Genomic DNA, 17,664 nt, shown 5'->3' on the forward strand with positions numbered 1-17,664 from the left:
GACGTCTCACCGTGTCACTCTAAAACCTGTTCACCGTTTCCGTTGTTTTGTCACACCAGGATGTATTATATAATTTCCTCCCCCGTCCCTCCCTACGAGCACTTGTTCGTGACGTTTTGGAACGTGAGTGGGTTGTTGTAGTGTAAACGAGGCAGCGAATTGTAGGAAAAGATGTAGCCAACTTAATGTGTTTCTGTACACCCGTCACCTTTGCCCTCGACGTTTCTGCTGCTTTTCAGATGCCAGAAAGTTCTAATATATTCGATTCTTTACGAACAGACAAGCTTTGGTGGGTCAATCTTACTCCTGGATGAATGGCGTGAGAGAGAGAATGCCTAGAGAGCAATAGTCGACATGCAAGAGCTGGCTTCCCAACACAGATTAAAACCTACTTCTAGATCGATTGCAAACTGTATCTGTGTTGGGAAGACTGGTTTGCAGAAGTTTAGTCTCTAACCCTACCAGGTCTGAAGGGTCCCATGTCCAATTCCCATGCCCCCGGATCTTGTTTGAGTCTGGGTCCGCCATCATCCCATGTGTTTTGTGTTTGAGGCAGCCTAATAGGCAAGGATCAGTGAAGCTCAAATTTACCTCAAATCAAGTGACGTGTTTTGGACTTGCTGCGAGTCAGCCTGTACGGCCGCAACAGGGTGCTGCATGGCCGCTGCTTCTGTCCTGGCTGCTCGAGGTCTGTCCCAAAGCGTGGACGCCAAACACAGGCATCTGCTACGGAGCGGGGGGGGATTGTCTGGACGTGGTTGTGAGGAAGCCTTGACACAATCAGTCATTCAATCAACCAATCAATCCACCGATTGTATCTTTCCTTTCGACCTGGTCCGGCCCTATGTTTACCCAGATGACCATCTCCTTATAAATGGTTCAGTACACAGAGCTAAGGGCTGCGCAGTCGTCAGTGTGAGAGGAATGAGTTTATCAAGGGCTGATTACACATATTTCCTGTTTCCTGTTTTGTATGGCTGCTGCTATTGCTACTCAGACATTAAATAGCTTGTGAAAGGGGCTGATGGGGAAAAATATTTTTGATTTCTCCAGCTTTTTACTTCCTTAGGTCGCTATAAGCATACAACATAATACAAATGTTAGGAATACATGGTAAGATGGCATTGATACCAGGTGTGTGTGGACTTTTCATGTCCATCCTCTACAAGGTAAAGTATATTTGGATACATTTACTTTGGCTTTCTTATGGTATTCAATTTGACTTATTTATTGTGATAGCTGTCTAGTAACCCCCCCCATGACTCAGAGTTGAACACAGATCCTCGTTCCTCATAACCGTCAATCCACCTAAAAACGTCATTGTTTCATTCAAACGTACAGAACCTCCCCTTCCACCCTCCCAGAAAGACAGCAGCGGATGTATGCCCTGTATCTATATGTAGGTATGATCGCCTCTCCCCAGTCACACACTTCCCCCCCCTCTCCCCCCGCCACTTCCACCTCCAAATATTTCCCGATCTGAATCCAGTGGATCTATGCAGATGTCCTCCTCTCCTCGTCCTTTCTGCTGTAAATATGTCCTCGAGAAGCGGGACCCTCAAGATGGCCGTGTCTCTGAGAGCACCCTGTCGTGTTTTCTGTTCCTGTAGCTTCCTCCGTTTGTTTCTCTCTGTTTCCGGCTGCCTTTTCTGTTACTAAATGTTGACAGCAGTGTCAGTTGATCAGTAGGGAATGAGCTGAGAGGAACTTGGCCGAGATTGACGTCTGCAAGAAAATAGTTGGGGAAATGTTGGGAAATGATGATTAATGAGGGTTAAAAGGTATACATAGATGAATGATTATTCTATTGTTGTCATATTGTCATACTAGAGATGCTATAGTTTGCAATTTCTTTTTTTTATGACAAAAAGACTTTGAAATTATTTATAATGTGACCCAAAAGTTGTGATCTTTCTGGGACATAGAAAAACGCGTCCACATTTATTAACATTTTGTTCAAAAGAGAATAAATAGAAATTATGTTAAACATGACTGGCGTATTTTCATTATTATTTGAGTCACCGGTATGAATATTTTTACGTGGAGTACTTTGTCCTTTGCTATAACTCAGTCTACACTTTATCTGTGCCATAGTGGACTACTATTTGCTAACTACATACACATTCTTAGAAAAGCATGATACAAAATATTTTTTATAGAATCATATCAACATCATAGTTGTTGTAGCAGGACGTTACCAGCAGAGGGAGTGTGAACCACACGATTTACAAAATCACTAGTCACAAGTATTATTCTGGAGAAAACCTTTCAGAATGCCGCACGCAAACACCTGCGTTCACACACCTTGTGACTTCCTGAACTCAGTAACCTGTTTTGGGTGGACCCTAAAACACTGTTCAGACAGTGGGCCTGACCAGCAGGGTGAAAAGGACACATGGGTGATATCTATGTCTACTACACAGCTAGACAGTAAGTCTCCCCATCAAGAAACAAAGGGGGCCATTGAGAGGGGCTAGCAATGTTGTCCTTCAGCCATTTTGGGAATGTGACCTGTAAACTTCAGAACTGTGGGTTCCCAAACAGACCTTAATTGAATGCGATTGAACCCGGAAGAACCCCATCATTTCGTTTGTCCTCCTATTTCCCCCACAAGGTGTCACTGGTTAACCACTGTGCAGACTTGCTGTAATCTAGCACACCCCTAAATGTATTTTTATTATAGGGTATAAACATGTTTCCCTGAAATTACACAAGAAGATGTCTGAAAAAATACAACATTGTTCCTTTAATTTGTCTGACGACCCTCGGAGTTGATATTGTAGCAAAAAATTAAACAATTATAATACAGTAAGAAGCCGCTTTGTGTGGGTGTCAAAAGCACAGGTGGGTTGTTTTTAATGTAATTAAGATTTCCAGCAAGCTTAAGCTAAAACATGTGAATACTTGAGGACTATGACACATCAAAGCATCATTTTAAACACCACTCCTCCCCAGGTGTCTAAGTTCACACCACATACTTGTGACATCACATCCTGTTGCTTAGACCAAGTAAGACACAGCGCTGTGACAGCCAACTTTCTCACTGGATGGAATCCATGTGCTGCTACTGTATGTACCACACACCCACACACACATACACTCACAGTACACACTCACCGAGAGCAACGCATGCATGATCAAAGGGCGAGCGTTTAAGTCACGCCCGATCGGGAAAGGTTTCAGTTTTCACAGGACAAATAATCATTTCTTCCTGACTTTTGGGATTTAGATGCTTACAGTTTCCATAGTTTGGAGTTAGTAACAGATTATTTGTCTCTTATGAACCTTGTGGAAACAGTGAACAGTCAGGCAGTCAGACAGATGGTCCGTCAGTCAGTCACAGTAAGTGGGATAGATAGTCAGACCTTCCAGTGTTTCCTCTCCCTTCCGTTGGACCAGAAAGCTCTGTTCAGATTGGGGTTCCTAGCCAATCTCCTTCCCACTCGGAGCCCGACCAGGCTGTGGAGACACATGCTTGTCTGCACACATGCACGCTCTCATACAAAAATGCTTGTAATGTATGCCCAATTTGTGAAGCATTTGCATACGCACAAGGACATACAAAACGCACGCACGCACACACACACACACACAGGTGCACAATCACCAACACCCACACGGACACACATATGGAAACACACGCAGACACACGCACACACACACTTAGATGCACACACACGGACACACACCCACACACACCATGTGTCAACCCTTCGCTATAGTCTGTTTACCACAATGCCGCCCTCTCCAGATCATTTGGCTTCAAGCTCCAGGGGCCCTCCCCCATGCTTCTCTCCTTGCTTCCCCTTCCTTGCCCCGTCGCTGTTTATCATTCTGTCAGGCCTCCTCCCATCTATCCCCCCCCCCCCCCCCCCCCCCCCCACAGAGTATCTCTGTGACCTGACAGGGCCACCAACATGTTCCACGACAGCGCCACGTCCCTGTCCCTGGTCGTTGGGATCAAATCCGTGTTTTCCTGACCATGCTGGTGTGGGGAGAAGGGAGAGAGCATGCACTGTCATATCAGTGCTGCTGTGCCGTAGCGCAGTGCTGGGGGGTTTCCCTGACACACACACACACACCCAGACTCCAGGCAAATAGCAGTAAGCCTGCATTCCCCAGCATTCTCTTCACCTCTGGATGGACCTGTCTCATTCCATCATTCTAGTCCGCTGCTGAAACAGCTCTTTAACATTACCCACACCTCCAGCCCACCACGAACAAGACGTGAAATGAGAACATGTGTTTTTACGAAAGGAAGTCTTTCAATCATCTCAGTTTTTTTTTTTGGGGGGGGGGGGTTTGTTTGACCGCAGACACTATAAAGAATAGGTACAAAAATTAAAAGAAAATGATATCATTGGACAATGCGATGACAAATATCTTTCTTTCACCTTGGAAGAATACAAATTTACAAGAATGTCTAAACAATGCCCCTGTTACTTCCTTGGAGACAAACGACCCTGACCTACGCACTCGATATACTGTCAAGTAACCAGAGAGATGCTCACAAACGGGGACTGTCATTGTTGTTAAGACAATGTGGTTAAGTTTTGAATGATAAGTTGAAGCGACGATTCCCTGTGTTCATTCTCAGGAATCTTATGGAACACTCTGTTCCATAAGAACAGAGTGTTCTTATGGAACACTCTATGGTTTTACGAAGGGACAGATTTAGCTCTTTGGTTCCTATTGAGCTGTCGATAATGACGTGTTCCCTTCAGGATGAATGGGGTTTAGGAAATGGTAGGCAGGTTGAAGTCATTAACGAGGCATTTCTATGCAGTCAGGTTTAATGATTGGCAATCAATTCCCTGTTGTGGTCGCAGGTATGCTGTGTAACGCTTTGTCTTGAAGAACATCAATCAAACCATAGGTGGCATGGGTCTGACTGATGTTAACGCCTGTCATTCAGCATGCTGGGGATCTTTAGGGACCTGATGTCAGTTTGGAAAACATGTCCTTTTCTTAAGTTAAAACATTTAACTTCTTGAGTAAAAAAAGAATGTATCTCTATCTTAAATGAATGTATGTCTTGCCGGAGCAAGATAAGTCCCAGTGGACCGTGTAAATTCGGCATAAAAGATAACCCAGTTTCCATTTGCATTAATATTCAGGTACAATCAATTGTTCACACAAAGACCAGGGAGGGCACAGAAAGCTGTGATAACAAATTATTTATGTAACGGCACAAATGCTCGACTGTCGATTCTAATTCAAGAATGTTGACGTCATTTTGGTGGGAGTCATTTCAGTTTCACTTGTTTAACGTGTCTACTTTTCCTGACGCAATTTATTTTCTCCACGAGGAGAATTTACTTTATGAACGACAATTAAACCAACTCTCATGTCAGATTTAGCTTGTCAGATTTAGCCTGTGTGGGTTGGGCAGAAACGCGTCATCATAGGCTACATGTGTTTCCTCACCATTTCCTGCTCTTTATTTGCTCCATCATTTTCTTGGTACCTGAATTCAGACACCTTTGAGGGTCTTACACATTTAGACAGTGGAGTCTCTGAAACCACCAAATTCTACCAACATATTTAACTCTATTATTTCATGAGTAATAGACTTATGCGACATATATTGGGGCATGTTGGGAATATCATTGATTTATTTTTTGTCATTCCCAAACCGATAAATATATATTTTTCACTTTTAAGAATACAAGGATTAAGCATAATGCTTTTCTTCTGTTCAAATTGTCTGCAAATTAAGATGTTGCAAGTATTTACAGATCAAATATTGTGATTAGTCCAATAATTCATTGTGACTCTGTATTTACTCTCAGTAACATACTCAGTTCAGTACCTTTGAAGTACAGTAGAGCAATCATCTTGTCTCTCTATTGATTGCAGTGTTCATTATTGATAAATTGAGATGATCAATGGTAATGTAATTTTGTTTGCATTATGCAGATTAAACAATAACAGAACATAAATGTTGATGTCGCTGAAATAAATGTCCTTATTGACATGGTTTATTTTGTAGAGTATGTGTTGGAACATGCAACATTCTGTAACCTTTTCCCAGGTTGTCAATAGTGGTAGACTTTGAAACGTGCTTGTGGCAATCTCTGTGGTGATTCATCATTGTCTGACAGCAAAGGTAAGGTGGAAAGTCAATTATTTCATCCACGTTTAGGACACACACACACGCACACACACACACACACACACACACACACACACACACACACACACACACACACACACACACACACACACACTGCTTTCTGCCTAATGTGGTGTACAACAACAGTCTCATTACAATCAGGCAGTGTAACTATGGAGAAGGTGTGTAGCTTAAGAGGTGTTTACATAGAACATGTATGTGTTTAAACAAAAAGCAAGGGAGAGAGAGAGAGGGAGGGGGAGGAGGAAGAGAGAGGTAATGAAGGGGTAAAACTGTATTGCAGCAGTGCTGCAGTGATGACTGCTCCCTGGGCTGATGGTCGGACTGTGTTTGTGCAGAAGGCTCGCATGCTGTACGTGAGGGACAACCGAGGAGTTTGAATGCGTGAAATGATGATCCTTTCAGGAAATGTGCCTTCTGTCTTTTCCATAAAATGTCTCTCACAACAGAAAGTTCTAATTAAGGAAAGCAACTGAAGAAGTAATAACAGAATATTGTTAATAAGCGGCAACCGAACCGTATGCCGCTTGCACTGAAAATAATTTTGCTCATCTTGTTTAGTAATTTAGCTTTGGCCAGAAGCGTCACACTTTATTGCACAGTAAACTGGAAAAAAAAAAAAAATCTTCCAATGAAGTGCGAAAGATGCGTTGCCAAGAAATCCTTATCTTCTTATCAAATTATGATTGATAAGACATTTAGTTACGCACATTCCATGGATGACTAGGTGCTAGGACATACATGCATAGACCCACACGCACACAAACGCTTTCTAACGCTCTGAAATACCAATGACTTCCACTCAACTCACTAAACAGGATTTTCCTGCCTCTGCGATACAAATAATTGAAGTCTTCCAGACCTGCTATATGTCAAGTAAAAATGTCAGTGTGTTGGTCTCAATAACCCAAGTTGGAAAATGTCAAAAGACGTTCATGAAAGTAATTCACTGTGGACACACCAGTGGCTTTGGAAGAATGCTTACATCACAGTCGGTCAACTTTGCATAGACTGCTTTTACAGAAAGAGGATATTCATGGTACACCTAACATACTGTGCACTGTAACTTTGAAATAAAACATTTTCCATACCACTTGCCATGGTTGTAAAGTGTCAGACATGGATACCTGTTTACAAACAGTAGTACCGTTGCTGACCCAAAAAAATACCTTTATTCTCTTCTGACGTGTTGTACCTTTGTCTTCAATATTCAAACCATCAAAGTGATCTCCCTCTTCACCCAGCTGTCAGAAGCAAACCACATCCTTTTTTCTGTCAAATGGCAAAATAGAAACACCATAAATAAAACATTTTCCCTAAATATTCAGACTGCAAAATTGTCTGCAATAAGTAACTAAGGGGGCCCCGGGGAAGACCCAGGACACGCTGGAGGGACTATGTCTCTCGGCTGGCCTGGGAACGCCTCGGGGTCCCCCAGGAAGAGCTGGTGGAAGTGGCCGGGGTGATGGAAGTCTGGGCCTCCCTGCTTAGGTTGCTGCCCCCGCGACCCGACCCCCGGAAAAGCGGCAGATGATGGATGGATGGAAGTAACTAGTGCTTGGTGGACAACCCGAGAAGTTCTATAAAAAGAGGAGTGAATTCATCACAACCCCCCAGATTTACTGTATATGGTGCGACATTTTCAGCAAGTAAATAGGTTTAAAAGTTGGATTTGAAGTATTTTCCATAAAATGTTTAATTCATTTCTTCTGCCACTCAGAAGACAGATTTTCACGCTAGGTGGAGATGGAACAGTCAGCTTTCACTCATTACCATGAATAAACTATTCTTTAGAAGAAAAGTTCAGGGGCTGGAATTAAAGAAGCGTGAACTGCTGCCAGGGTGTGAAGACTGAGCGAACAGAATTCAAAGGTGGATAATGTAGAAATGGTTCGGAGGCCACAGTCCCAAAATTGAGCTTGGCAGTCAAAGGTGCTTTCATCAATGGTGGGACCTCATTGTGTTCTGGTCAATGCTGTAAGTGCTGCTTGTCTGTGATTTTCTATCAAGTGGGTAATAGAAGGACAATCTGCTCCAAACAACTATTTCATTTCTATTTCCTGTTTCTAGAAGTTTCAACATTTTCACGTACCGGAACGTAGTAATTCTCTTGACTCCCTTCCCTTTGTGGTGGGTTTTTCAGTAATGTTTTCCCTTTCCGGACTTTCCCAATAACCGGCGCATTTGTCAGTAAAATTGCCCAGATGGAAATCGCCCAGACGGATACTGTTTGAGAGTTTCCTGAGTAAACAAATATGAACAAATGAAAACCGTGCATGAATGTTTGATGGTGCCCTCTGGGTCTGAAGCTCTGAATCCATGCTATATCTGTCACGAGAATAGACAGAGCTGAGAGCTATCATAAAAATAAATTAGATAACCCTTTTCTACAATTTTTTGGGGCAGAAAATGATGCTAGTTAGCTTGACAAAACCCAGTAGAGTCAACCGACAAAATTGGACAATACCACATTATCAATGGACTCATATTGATGTGCCAGGAGTGTATACCGATTAGAGTTTGCTGTAGGTCTTTTAGTGAACGTCCAATTAGAGATGGGGAAAAGATCACCTTATCGATATGAGGATTAAGGGAAGTCAAAGGATGCTTTCCATGGACTCCTGACATGGTATCCTGTGAGTGAACACGTGCCGTCTGTTGGATATTTGAACGTGCCGTGTCGTTTAACACACTTGTATCATCAGCTACAGTTCTATCATCTCTTCTCCACCTCAGGAGACAAGTGTGTTGACTCAAGGCACGATCTCCCAAAGACAGAACAAATACCACGTTCAATATACAGGCTGGAGTACAGACAGCCGGAGGCAGGCTGTCCTCAGAACGAGCACAAACAGATGGGTGCTGAGTGACTGGAGGGAGAGGTCGAGGTATTCCTCCTCCACAATCAAGGATAGGAAACCCGTCCTCGTTGACCCAAACGCCACTGAACCAGCCCAGCAGCTAGTCGCTGGTAAATGTGCTCTTCAGGTGTTTTCAAATATGTTTCCTTGTTTGGTGAATGATACCTGATCATTCCTGTGAAGGTCAAAGCTCCTCATTAAGCGAGCTGGCACCAATGTAGTTCGATGTTCACACCCCCGAAAGTCAAATATGTTTATGCCACGTGTGGAGATCAAACTGTTGTACCCTTTGTTGCCAGGACTATGCCCAGGCCCAAGAGTTTGTTTGACGCTGATGCAGGAATCAGTTGTAGGGAGCTCCAAACGATTATTGCAATGCCTTCCCATAGCCCAAGGCTTGTTAGACAGTTCCTTCTAATGTTTTGATGTCGCAGGCAGCATGGCTCATCCTTGGAAGAAATTAACACTTCGTTCCTCACTTAGCAACATGATGCAACAGGGTTCCTCAGAAGAATCATTTCACATGTATGACTTACACTGTAAGAAATGTTGTAATCTAAGCGTGTTAATGTTAGGATGTTCAAGACAAAGATGCCGAATAAAACATACACGCACCTACTGTATTGTACACTCACACACACACACACTGTACCCCCCCCCCCCCCTTCCACACACACACACACACACGCACACACATATACACAGATTTAAGACCTTCATTCCTGCACATTATTTATAAGGGTGTGTTAGTATCTGCTGTAAGGAGGGGGGGGGGGGTACCCTGGAGAGGAGGCCTGCTTTGAGGCCTGCTTTGATGCCTGCTTTGAGGTCTGCTTTGAGGCCTGCTTTGAGGCCTGCTTTGCTATGAGGTGTCAGCTGGCTGCCACACTCGAGGGACTTGCTGCTGTTCACATCTGAGTCTAACTTTGAATGTGAACCTTCCGTAGCTTCTGTGAGGCCGTGTGGGAGGATGAGGTCCCGATCAGGCCGATCAATATGCAGTTTGATAACAATGAGAAGTTTTCGCCCAAAGGAGGCCCATTGGCGACAGCCACCTCTGTGTACAGTATGACATCATTCAGGCCATGTCATTCTGGCCTGATGACATGACGGACGTGTGGTGCCCTGGTGTTTTGATTGCCTCAGCTGGTCCCCCCGCCCTCTCCTCTCCCGCGTCCCACTCACAGTCGACCCCCCCGCCCCCCCCACACACACGCACACACACAGTTTCATCCAGAACTCATTGTTCACATCTGCAGAGCTCCACTTTGACAACCCCGAAGAACAAAATTCTGAGCTTCGTTAGGAAAGCCTGACAGTCTAATGATACACTAGTGCACCATAGCCTGTAATCAGGGCTCAACCAGCAGCACGTGCTTTGATTGGTGCTTGGAGAAAGCCCCACCTTTGTACTGACACTAGCATCTGTGCAATGGGACAACAATCACAGTCTGAATATGCAGATGTGCAGTGGATACCAACTTCTGGCAGTGGAACGTAGGAACTATTGTTGTGGCTGCTGGACATTGATAGCAACATTTTGGGCAGGTTATGTTCTTTACGCAGTGGGATTCGTTTGCTGTTGGCTGCGACGCACTTCGGTTACCTTTGGATATGTCACTGTCAGCAAAGCCTGTATCCTTGGAGGTTCGATTTGAAAATTGAGATGGCAAAGAAAATGAACAGTCTTGACTAAAACCTCACAGAGTCCCTTTAAAGAGGTTGGAGCCGATGGAGGTCTGCTGTAAGTAACTATCACATGTCTGGTATTATCCCGGAGGGTACCCGACTCCATCTGTTGCTCTGACGAATCCCTCTGTAAACATGGCCAGGGCCCAAATATGACGCCAACGAAATGTATTCAACACCAACTGCTCTCTGAACCCCCCTTCCTCTGCGCTGCCCCGGTTGTTTCCATAGAAGCGAGTCTGAAGTGAAGCGAAGGTTCGGGCAACATGTTGATCTATCAGGAGGAGGGAGGAAAGCCAAGACAGGAAATGGCCAAATTAAAGCCTGTATCAGAAATCTTCACACGTTTCACTTTGGAACAGGAAATGAAGCAGCAACACAAGCCAAAGTTATGATTCACAAGCTGTACCACTCAAGCTTGTAGAGATGGAGAAGACAAGTCCTGAGATATGCTCTGCAAGCTGTTATTGATGGTGAAGCCAATAGCCCTTTGCCCTTTGGCCTGTCATAATACATTGTCAAGCAAAAGTGAAATGTAAACTCTGATTGACGGCATCAACTGAAAAAAAAAGAATATGACAAAAATCCCTTTTAGAGCTAAGGGCCATTACATTCAGTTACTTAGCAACTAGACAAGAAAGTCAGGGCTGACTGATTTAGATAACACATTTATCCGGGCCCATGACACGCACACACACACTGTTTACATGTTGGAAATCCTTCTTTGAATTGATTCCTATAAAACAGCTAAAGGCCAAAATATACAGCCACATCAGGTTTCTGATTGATGAGAAAAAGTATTGTTTTTGCTTGAACATGAGGACAGAGCACAACAGTACAGAGCACATAACACAATGTCTGCGTAGAGGGCGGTGAGATGGTTGCTTAACCAAAGGATGTGTGAGGTGACAGTCATGAGGAGTCTTCGGCAAATATGTAAGGACATTTAAGGAATATTTTACGACAGTGAATATTTACCATACGAATTTGCATACAGTCAAAACCGACAGTACTCTGTATTGACTTGAGGAACCAACAGCAGGCTACAGTATGGTCGTTTTTCTTGTTTCAAGTTAATATAATATAAGAGCGGAGGAGGACATCGCAGAGTGAGGGAAACGACATCCAAAACATAATGAGAAGAATCGTTCACAGTGACTGCAGACGCACTTGCTGAAAAAAAGAAGCGGGGGCCAAATCACAAGGTCCATGACCCACCCGGATAGTAATGTCTGAAATTACACGGACAACTGTAACTGCTATTGAACTGGTGGACACCTGTTGATGAGAGTCGAGACCTTGTGTTTCTGCCTCAATTATCTCTGAAGAGAAAGGCTCCTGTAATAGATGTTTAGTCAGTCTCCTCCATCCTTCACATTACTGCGAGCGGTCCCCTGGGCACGGTTGGCTCTGACACAGGCCACATGCCATTAACATTCCATAGCTACCTCCGTGCTCGCTAACTAGGACCGCCGTGTGTCAGACAGGATATAACCTCAGTACATTAGTCTCACAGGAAATGCATGCTGGGGGAAATTGGAGAAATGGTCTCGGAGGAATTAAACAGGTCCACGGTGAGACTGAATTGTTTCGGCCGTGTTGACAACATGCTCGCCAGGTGTGAACTTCTGTTAGGCTCACTGGTACACAGAGGTAACCAAGACCAATAACCCAAACACTTTACCAGAACCGTAGAGCTAATGGATCAAATATCACATGAAGGGGTCTCTATTAGCTTGCGCAATCAATGCGTATGTGCTAGCAAACAGTTCTCCACAACTATCATCAAGCCCCGGCTGGGTGTAGTTCAGTGGTCAAGCATTTGCCTGCAGATGGAGGGGTGTGTGTTCAAACCCACGCTGGATGTTGCTTTGGAAAAGCTTCAAAGCTGAATCAATCCATTCTTTTACGTACAGTACACTTTCTGAACATCTCTGTGTGAACAGCCTTGGACGCAGAAACTCTGCCGCATTCAGGTGTGTGGGCGTCTCAGTCATAACTATTCTGCTGTTGTTTCCAAAGAAACCGGCAAGCTCCAGACTTGATGATGATAATGATGATGGAGCCGCGACAATCAAAACCTGCTCTCCAAAATTGATTGCATTGCGCCCGTTTCACGAGCATTCCAGTCTGATGACTTTACAGGCTTTTTAGTCTGCGCAAGACCCTCCGCTTCATTTCATCGCTGTGATATTACCCCGATCGCTCGCTGACAGTCATCAGAATGCAGTGCTTGATCAATGAAGGTATGAATCATGCCCTGCTTAATGGATGTTCTTGGGCGATCTCCAACGTCACTCTCAGTTGCGTCCTACTGATCCCCGTGCCTCAGTCCCTGCTGGCTGGGGGCGTAGGTGTCGAGATGGAGACACAATGAGCCGGTCCTGTACTCTGCCCATTAGTCTGGCACTGTCCTTAGACGTCCTCGGACCCCAAAGCTCTCAGTGTCACCTCCTTATCATAATAATGTCCCTCGGTGTGTTTCAGCTCTGCCAAATGAGGACAGCTTGAAAGTATGTGAGCGTGCGTGGACGCTCTCAGCAGAGCTATTACCACACATTACCGGACCGGGTTCTGGCTTTTCAAACACGGTGGAGTGGAGGAAAGGACAGCGGTGTGTGTGTATGTATGTGTGTGTGTGTATGTGTGTGTGTACGTGTTCAGGTACACACCTGCGAGCCCTGGATCATAGAAGGAGATGAAGAGGCTGTGCGTTTCTCTGGGAGGGGACATTAGGAGGGATGGGGGTCCATGCGGTTGGTGTCGGCGGTGTTGACTTTCATTAGTGAACCCTGGGTCGTTCCATCCACATGACAAACAGAGAGATGAGAGAGAGACACTCCAAAGCCACGCTATGCACCAAGGAACGGAAGGATGGTTGCAGAGGGACAGAAAGAGAGAGATAGCAGGAGAGTGAAGTTACAAACAATGAATGTAGCCTACTTTTTACCACAGTAAACTTACCATTCAATGGTGCCGTACATTGTGGTAATCTAAACGTGGTTCTGTATGACCCAATAATTGCGTTCCAGCTTGTTATGATTATCTTCCCTCACCTTCTGGGAATGTGGGAACATGTGGTGGGTAAACAATGAAACAAGATGTTAAAAAAGTATTATAAAAAGATAACTTGTGAAATGATTTGCTACAGCCAGAGGGAAAATTACAATTGTGTTCGAGTCTGTTGCTATGGCAATTAATCTTTTTGACGCACTCATACCGTTCTCCCGTTCTCAAATATTTCTACTATTCTTTTCCCATTCCTTTCCTAGCTTTACAGCTAACAATTAGCTGCTACCTTAGGTCTGGAGAACTTGTAAACGTTCAAGGACTTGAAAGAAAAGCTCTCAAATGGCTGAAATGGACCAGGCAAGGGTACTTTGGGAAGTGAGAGATGGTACTTCTGTGGAACAGAAGACAGCTAGCCCGGGTGAATCCAAAATGAGCCCCGGCCACTGGTCCAGCTGGTGGGCTGTACACAGTCTTCCCCTAAAGAGTGAGTCGGCCCTGGTACATCAAAGAGGGGCAGTGAGACAGGGGGCCCTATGGTGGCCTTGACAGACTGGCATTTGTGGACAGGACCATATGAGCTGTATTTAGTAGTGCACTCATCCGCTTTGACTGTGCTGGCAAGGCTTCACACAGAGAGGTGTGAACAGGAAGCAAAGAGAGACAACTTTCTGGTACGATGGCATGGAAAGATGACACACAGATGGATGGCCACATCAGAATGAGATACTCTAGACTCATAGACAGGAAATGTAGGTGCTATTATATTAGGCAGCAACATGCCTTAAAGGGAGATGGCCTCTGCTCTCTGTTGTGCCTGCTGGAGAAGTGGCAATAAAATGGCCGTCTTAAATTATTCACTTCAATTCACCTTTTGTAGGTTCATGACTGGTTCCGAGTGGTCTTCATCTATTTCTTCTCTACTTTATACAGACATACACTCTTTTCACACTTTCTCCCTCTCCTTTTCACACACACACATGCACACGCACACGCACACACACACACACACGCACACACACACACACACACACACACACACACACACACACACACACACACACACACACGCACACACACACACACACACACACACACACAGTGAGTTGAATATGAAGGCACAGTACTCCAACAAGCTTTTGCATTTCACAAACATTTATTGTTTTTGTTGCTACATGACACAAAAAGATATGATCTGACACTCAACCAAATACAAAATGCAATTTTTGTCTAAAGAATAATCACCTACTGTATTATAAATGGCAGTCTCTGCAAGACTCCAGGATTCATCCCAGTATTCATAAGACTGGATTATACCATTATCCTTTGACAATAGGAATCCAAATGTGCCCCAATCAGAAATTCAGGATAGACTTAGCTGTCAAACTGGTTTGGTAAAAACTTTACAGCAAAAACACAATTAGGTTTACAGCGAGAGTTTTTTTTCAAAGCCAGCTAGAGCCCAAGTATAAAATGTCAGAATATTATAATTTCTCCATGATATCCTCTTTTAATAGTTTATTCAATTGAAGATGACTTTGCATAAACGCAGATGTCTTCGGGGGTTTTGAAGAAACCCAAAATATGCCTCTTCATGGTGATTGATGGAGATATCTGAAGACAGACATCCCCTCCTATCACCACGACACCACTTCCGTAGGATCACGGAGATGGAGGGTCATCAGCAGGTTGGGTTTCCCACCATTTGCAAGTATCGCCGCAGAAACATTTCAGGCAACATTTAAACAGACATAAACTAAGAAAGGAAACTACATTCTCTTTTGGGTAAAAAAACCCCAGACACAGACGTAAACACAGAGAACCCACAATCCATAGCATAAATAGCTTGATTATATGAAATTGTTCCATTATAATGTTCTAATCCTAAATATGCAATCTTGTCAGGGATCTCACTCCATGACACGCTTTTTCTGAAACACAATAACAAGCCGAGCAACAGAAATTGAGCAAAAAGACCCATCAATTACGAACAACAAACTGTAGCTCCATTTAATTTAGCAGCAAATAGCAATAATACCAGACAGAGAAAACATATGGAGGCCCAGAAGACACTTTGTTTTGTTGAAGCTTCATTATGGTCTTCTGATAATTGAGTTAAGCCACAAGGGTGGTGCATTCCAAAGTTAGATTGAAAAACAAGATGAGGCTAACGTTTTTTTATGGCTGTTGCTCGCATGGGCAACAGATGAAGAGAGGTGCAGATGAGGTAGGAGGGGCTTGTCTGACATGCCCATTGATTCGACTTTATTTTCAATTTCCTATTGAAAATACAAACCAGACCTTAAACAGAGAACTACTAATGACTTTCAGCTGGACCGATGAACTAAAAAAAATAATTTAAAGGTAATGGACATTACTACCAGGGTCCTTAAATATTTTGTGCAAATCCTCAAAAAGCAAGAACAAGCAATAACTCACAACAAATATTTCCAAATGTGAGGTGCTGCTACAAAATTGGAGGGCTGAGACAGGGCATGATAAAGTGAACAGATTGCACATAAATGAGGTAAACCATGAGAAAAAGAGAGGAACAGAAAGATAAACTGAGAGAGAGGGGAAGCGAGAGGGAGGAAGAGAGAGAGAGAGAGAGAGAAAGAGAGAGGGAGGGGGAGAGGGAGAGAGAAAGAGAGAGGGAGAGAGAAAGAGAGAGGGAGAAAAGTATATGGAGCCTAGGCATAGAGCTCTGCAGACACTAAACCCACACTGAGCAGTTGATGGAGAGACGGCCCGGAGAGGAATTCACTCCCATTTCGTGTCATGACTGAAGATGAAGGGGGGGTCTGGTGATGGAGTGAGACTGTAGGTGGAGTGGGAGGGTCTGTGGCGAGTGGGGGGGTGGGGTGTGTGGGGAGGGTATGTTGGCAGGGCTCTGTGGGTGAGGGAGGGGGGGGGGGGGTTGAAGAAATACTGCCACAGTCACAGCTACTCGAGCTTACTGCTCACGCGCGCAGCAGTGTTTCATTCTCCTGCTATTCATACGATCATAACATTCTTCGTTTAGGAGGAGGAGAGGATGGATGACGTTAAGATTCAAACTAGTGTCACTTCGGAGAAGTCTGAAAATGTTCACTACGCTTTATGACTGGAATACCAATGCCCATACACAGAAGGTAAAAAACACTGAGGTTTGTAAGGGGGCCATTCATTTTCCTGTGTAGCAACACTGTGGCTGAATAACTTAGACCACGTCAGTTTAAAGCTGCGGGCGGACATTGTGGAAAAGCCAAGCTGTGTTATCATGCTTGGGGCCAGGATTATCCTCTTCGTTGAGCATTAAATGAGACAGCTGGAGACAGAAAGGGTCCATCTATTTGTAATCAATTTTATGATGAAGAGGCTACGAGACACGCACCCCAGGAGAGGATTACTAAACACCTCTGTTGATCAGCCATTCAGTGGAGGATTTGTACCCATCTACACCGGAGGGGAATAGCATTGGCCATGCTCTGACTGGTGGAGAAGGGATACAAAGCAGGAAGAATAGCTCAAGTCGAGAAGAAGTCAAGCCTGAACGGCAACTATGCATGGAACATCCTGAGTTCTGCCAGAACAAACACAGAGCTTAGGAGGAACAGCAGTTCACTTAAGGTACAACAGCCAATCAGAACGCATGGATGAATTTGGAACTTTACACTGACTTGGCAACAGTTGAAATGGTTCGTGGAACACTTGACTTTTTATATTATATATATATATTTTTTTAATATATACAGTATATTTCAATATTTACCATGGAACTTCAAGGTAAATGCATGTTACAGTTACTCGTTAGAGATACCTATATGTGTTCAAGCGACAGTTGACGTTTTTCTTCGGTTTCAGCTAGTTCTTGAGGACAATCACCAGAGAAACTTGAATAGTGACAAATGTCCCATCTGAGCACTGAAATACTGTATTGAGGATCCAGTATTTTGTCTGTGGTGATTCCCGTAGTAAGGCTGTAGCAGG

This window comes from Osmerus mordax, chromosome 22 (genome assembly GCF_038355195.1).
Source record: "Osmerus mordax isolate fOsmMor3 chromosome 22, fOsmMor3.pri, whole genome shotgun sequence".
Lineage (NCBI taxonomy): Eukaryota > Metazoa > Chordata > Actinopteri > Osmeriformes > Osmeridae > Osmerus > Osmerus mordax.